The sequence below is a fragment of the Ochotona curzoniae genome, unplaced genomic scaffold, assembly GCF_017591425.1.
Source record: "Ochotona curzoniae isolate NIBS_2020 unplaced genomic scaffold, NIBS_Ocur_1.0 contig_4064, whole genome shotgun sequence".
Lineage (NCBI taxonomy): Eukaryota > Metazoa > Chordata > Mammalia > Lagomorpha > Ochotonidae > Ochotona > Ochotona curzoniae.
In genome coordinates this window covers 2530625-2536624 of record NW_024466107.1, presented here as the reverse complement: position 1 = coordinate 2536624, position 6000 = coordinate 2530625, and the positions used below count along the sequence as shown (strand labels likewise).

At 47.9% G+C, this 6000-nt stretch overlaps 1 long non-coding RNA gene across 1 annotated transcript; it reads right to left on the bottom strand.

The window, feature by feature from the left end:
* Positions 1-1285: 1285 nt before the first annotated feature.
* Positions 1286-2268, bottom strand: LOC121158991. The gene is made up of 3 exons (XR_005884286.1): positions 2125-2268; positions 1722-1832; positions 1286-1556 (listed from the first exon to the last, which is right to left on the bottom strand). It is a non-coding gene; the product is annotated as an uncharacterized LOC121158991 (long non-coding RNA).
* Positions 2269-6000: the final 3732 nt, after the last annotated feature.

Genomic DNA, 6000 nt, shown 5'->3' with positions numbered 1-6000 from the left:
CACAGAGCACAGCACCTTCTCCCTCAGCCTGTCTTCTTGAGTGAAGACGAATGACACTTGTCCTGTAGAGACTTCAGCTCCCATCTGCAAGAGCATTCATGGATGAAGGGCTGTGGGGGATCAGTATTCCTAGGCTTGGGGGCTACAGGTTCTTCCTTGGGTCCCCAAATGCCATATTTTCAGTGGGAGGAAGCCTGCTGACCACAAAGAAGCTGGTGTGCAGGTGGGCAAAAGATAACGGCAACCCCCCAGAGCAGAGACTATGGAGGGGCTGGTGAGAGATGAACCTTGGGTGGTGGTGATTGTCATCCTTCTCCTCTTCCCTAGTCAACACTGTTTTCCCTGTTGATGAAAATGCTTCCCAAAGTCCAGCACTGTCCTCATTACCCAAAGCCAAGTGCATATCTCTCCACTGGCAAGGTTGGCTAGCCCACAGCGCTTGACACTGAGCACCAACTCCTTTTTAGGACACTATAGAGCTTTGCTAAAAGTAAGGTGTGGCATTCCCTGTGACGGTCCAAGAGATCCATGTTGGATCTGCTGCCACCGATGCTGTCATCACATTGCCACAGTCCCTACTGAAACACATTTCCCCACTGCATGGAAAGATAGTAGAAGGAGCCAGGCTCAGGGCAGCTTACTCAAATGCTGTGGCACTGACTCTTGGAAGGGCCAGTGTTGTGGTGCAGTAGGCTAATCCTCCACCTCAACACTGGCATACCATACGGGCACTGGTTCGTGTCTCAGCTGCTCCACTTCTGATTCAGCTCTCCACTTATGGCCTGGGAAAATAGCGGAGGATGGCTCTAGTTTTTGGGAACCTGCACCCACATGGACATGGACACCTGGAAGAAGCCCCTGGCTCCTGGCTTCAGATCAGATCAACTCCAGCTATTGTTGCCATTTGGAGAGTGAACCAGCAGAGGGAAGCTCTCTCTTTCTCTCCTCTCTATAACTCACATAAAAATAAATAAATACATTTTTTTTTCTTAGACCATTTTGTTCTTTCAATCGTTAGACGGCTTCATGTCATTTCCTTCACATCATAGGTGTATGCCCCTCCTTACTCTTCCTGCTCGGAGTGTAGCTATCAAACTTTTTATTTTGTTAACATTCTTCGCAAAAGTGAACACAGTCCAAGCTCTCACTGAGGTAAGCAAGATGCTTGGGATCAAAGAGGTAGAAATCTGTTATTTATTGGCCCAGGGGAACCAACCCTCAAGGGCAGTCAGGGGTAAAGATGGCCTTGCAGGGGATCAAGTCTGGGAGTTGAATGCCTCAGGGTTCACCTTCTGTGTCTCTGAGTTCAGGATGACTTGTAGATACCGCCAAGCAAAGGAGCTTCTCCCTGCAGAGGAGGCTTCGAGACCACAGCAACTCTGACTCACAGTCTTTGGCAAGAAAGGAAGAGAGCTTTTGCTCATGGCTCCACTTTGTAAAAGTCTGGTTAACTCAGCCTGGCTCAACCTGGTTACACCTCTTGGAACTATCGGCATTGTTCCAAGGGTGAAATCATTTCTTCAGCCCGAGTCTCATCAAAGAAATGGGGCCTGATCCTAGGAGAGAGGGAGACGGTGTGGTGAGCAGTCAATCACAGACAACTGCTATCTTAGCCATCGTGTAAGTTCCCACCCCTCAGTGTGCACACCTCCTGGAGCTGTCATCTCTGCTCAGTATGGCAGATGGCAACCAGTTGGGTACTGGGAGGGGAGACCACATACCATAGGAAGGGGCAACTCTACCAACTTCCAGCCCATGCTCTGCGTAGGACAGAATGATTTCAATGACCACTTCCAGTTGCAATACTTCCATCTTACCTCTCTTTCCTCTTTCTGTAAATCAATTTACCAGCATCAGTATCATGTCTACCATACTTCTCCCTTAGCCTCCAAAAGCCAGTGACAGTGCCTTAGCTAGGAATAGCCTCCCCTGAAGCCCATAGTCTCTTAAAGGCTTCTGGGCTTACCTTAGCTGGATGCCTGGGAGGGGAACTGGTCTGAATGATCTGATTTACAGATTCAATCAGCAATGGGTGAGGATGCAAATGAAGGCCTTCATCCTGAACACATGCCAGTATTTTTCATGTCACTAGCCCCTCAACAACACAGGAGAACATCTACTTACGTGGTATTTACATTGTGTGGAGTGTCACAAGTTGATCTTGAGATAATTCCAAGTACACTGGCTAATGTGCATAGATGGCATGCAATTATTGTGCCATTATACATAACAGACTTGAGCAACTGTGGATTTGGGTAACTGTGGGGGGTCCTGCAATCGACAACAGACAAAAGAGGGAAAAAGTAATTCGTTCCCTGGTCATAAATGACAGGTTCATTCTAAGGGTGTCACAAATGCACTGAATTTCTACTGAGTAGGAGGTTGTTATGAACTCAACATGTCAGAGGTCAAAGCCCTCACATCCGATATGACTCTATCGGCAGGGAGCAGCTTTGCACAGGCTGCAATGGGGTCAGTTGGATCATCCCTTTTCCCATATTGCTGTTCTCCTTATGCAAACATAAACAGATGGGCTGACATGATGGCATAGCAAGTTAATCCTTTGCCTGCAGCCCTGGCATTCCATATGAATGTCAGCTCTGATCTAAGCCTCTCCACTTCCCATCCAGCTCCCTGCTTATGACCTGGGAAAGCAGGAGAGGATGGCCCAAGTCTCTGAGCCCATGCATCCACATGAGAGAGTCGAAGGAATCTCCTGGCTCCTGACTTCAAACAGGCCCAGCTCTGGCTGTTGTGGTCATTTGGGGAAGTGAACCAACAGATGGAAGATATCTGTGTGAGTGTATGTGTGTGTGTGTGTCCTTTCTGTGAATCTACCTTCCAAATTAAAAAAAAAAGAAAGAAAGGAAGAAAGAATAAACTGAAGAAAGAAAAGCATGCAGAAACATACTGGAGCTGTGCTGTGGTATAGTGGCCTAGACCTCTAACTCACGCCACTACAGTTGATTGGATCATTGTGTTGTTGACTGATGTAAGTCTGTTTGATTGAGTGGTTTGCTCTTAGTTGATTGGATAATCATTGCTTAAGAACCCCTGACCATGGCTAATCAGAACTACTCTCTTCTTCCACTTGTGGTAGAACAGGACAGTACACCACTCTGCACTGATGAATGAATTAAGACTCCTGAGCTTCTAAGAGTCTGCCTCCTACTCATTGTTTGGGATAGATGTGATCAACTCTTGACAGTATGGCTTTGGAAAACACCAGAGGATGGCTCAAGTGCTTGGGGCCCTAAACCCGTGTGGGAGACCCAGAAAGAGGCTCCTGGCGTCAAATCAGCTCAGCTCTGGCCATTGTGGCCATTTGGAGAATAAACCAGCAGATAGAACATGTCTCTCTCTCTCCTCCGTCTGTGACTCTGCCTTTCAAATACAAATAAAATAAACCTTTCAAGCAAATGGACAGACACGGAGGGAAGACCACAGGAAGGCACAGGAAGGATGCCAGCAAGCCTGGGGGGAGATGCTTAGAATGAACCGACCTGGCAGATAGGTTGGCCCTGCACTCCCTCAGCACAGGAGCCAAGGCTGGGAGGACATACTAAGCCTCCCAGGATGCAGCACTCCTTACAGAAGCTCTCACAGGACAACAGATAGGTGCAGAAATTGAATCTCTACTTCTATATTCCGCCCTTTCTGCAGTGCTCTCTCCTGCCTCCCTTCTGCCTAGGACGACCCAAATTCCTATCTCATCAGAAAACCTGCAATGACCCCTTGGCAGCAAATAAGCCCAGACTTGGACCATGAGACCAGAATCCTACTTTTGGGCACATTCTGAAAACCAAGAGGCACGTGCAAGAGGGATTTAATCCTACCCCCTTGTCTCCCTTTGCAGAATGTCTCTCATTTGGATCTGAGATGAGACTAGCCCACTGGAGGGGGGAACAGCGTAAAAGAAAACGCTGCCAAGGACTTGCCAGGACTTGGGGACCAGAGCTGGATGTTACCTAGACAGAAAACACGCTGAGAAACACAGCCGAACTGTGAACTGCAGACACCCTCAACCTGAGCAGCCTATCAAGTAGGTGCTGTCTCAGTGGATAGGGAAATACTTGGTTCCAATTCAAAACAAAATGCATAAAATCCATAATCATTTTGATAAGGTTCACCCACCCAGCCACCCCCAGACAGTCCCTAGGAGCTTTCCAGATGTAGACTGGTTGGACTCGGAATCCTTACTTTGAGACGGCTCAAGGAAAGCAGAGGCCATCACACCAGTCAGGTCAGGTGAGTGACACACAGGTCGGAGTCTTCCCTGATATGGCAGGCTATGTAGTTAACACTACAAAGCCATGGAGAGGACTCAGGCTAGGGTGCTTGTGACATCAGCATCCCATATTGGAGGGCAAGTTCAAATCCTGACTGCTCCAATTCCAATCCAGCTCCCTGCTGATATGATTGGGAAAGCAGCAGAAGATAGTCCTTGCTATGCATGTGGGAGAGCCAGGTGGAGTTCCAGACTCCTGGCTTCAGCCTAGCCCAGTCCCAGTGATTCTGGCCATTTGAAGACAAAAGATCTTTCTCTGCTTCCTTTCTCTCTCTCTCTCTCTCTCTCTCTCTCTCCCTCTCTCTAATGGTACATAAAGAATCTCTGTCTGAACCAGCCCAGGGACAGGTGCAGGCTGTGAGGACTTGCCCTACAAGGCTGAGTGAGTACTCAGAAAACGCTTCAGGGTGCAGAGGGGCAGACCAATGTGGACGAGCTTGCACAGCTGCTAAGAGACAAACCAGTTCAAACACACGTCAGCACTTTCCTGCTCACTTGACATTTCCAGTGCTTTCCTGCCTTCTGGAACCATCTCATCACCCTTTGGCCAAAAGCTCCTATGACTAGTGCTGGCCGTTCTGACTGTCTTTTGACCACTTGCTCTCAGTCAAGCTCTGTTCCTAGATATGGCCACAGCTTCCCACATGCTGTTGTCTAGGCTGAGCTGTCTCTCTGTCTGGCTTCCAGGGAGCCCCCAGGGCCTTTTGTCTACTGCAACACCAAGAACCCAAGATCCAGAACCAAGATGCTCATGGCCCTATCCGTGGCTGCCTACCTCAACAGCGACTGCAGCTACCATGTTGTTCTTTGCAAACAAGGCTATTGAGCACAGACTAAATCCAAAGATCTGATTCAGACCTTGCATGATCTTGAATCAATCTCCATTCAGCATGAAACCCCCAATGTTGTATAAAGGGCAAAGACCATCATCCCTACTGTGAATGTAAGAAACTAAGCCAGAGCAATTAAATCAGGAGCTTAAGACTAGCTTGGAAGGAGCAGGTGTTGTGGCATATCAAGTTAACCCATTGCACACTGTCAGAACCCTATATGGAAACCAGTTCAAGTCCTGCTGTTCCACTTCTGATCCAGTTCTGTGCCTATGGCCTGGGAAAGCAGTGGAGATGGGCCAAGTCCTTGGGACCCTATAGCCACATGGCAGCCCTGGAAGAAGCTCTTGGTTTCTGGCCTCTGCTTGACCCAGCACCAATTGTTGCAAGCATTTGGGCAGTGAAACAGCAAATGAAAAGTTTTTCTCTCTTTCTTCCTCTCTCTGTCTCTTCCTCCTCTCTCTCTATCTCTCTGTAACTCTGCCTTTCAAATAAATAATCAAATCAAATGTAAAAAACACAGCTTGTGCATCCCTAATCCAAAAATCTGAAATCTGAAAATTGACACAACATGAGTAGAAAGTACCACACCACGAACCAGTTGAACCAACATATTGGCCCCTTCTAGGTTATGTTTTAATGGCTTCCAATTAGTCAAAAGCAAACCAACCTCCCCCATGTTAATGAATTGACCCCACTCTTCTAGGTGTGTTGATTCAATACCTATATATTCGAGAGAGAGAGTGTGCTTCCATTCGCCAACACATTGGTGGGGAGGTGGGAGGAAGAAGTCAGGAGACTGGAACTCAGCCCAGGTCTCACATGTGGGAGGCAGGAACCCAATAGCACAAACTATCACTGTCACCTACCAGAGTCTGTGTC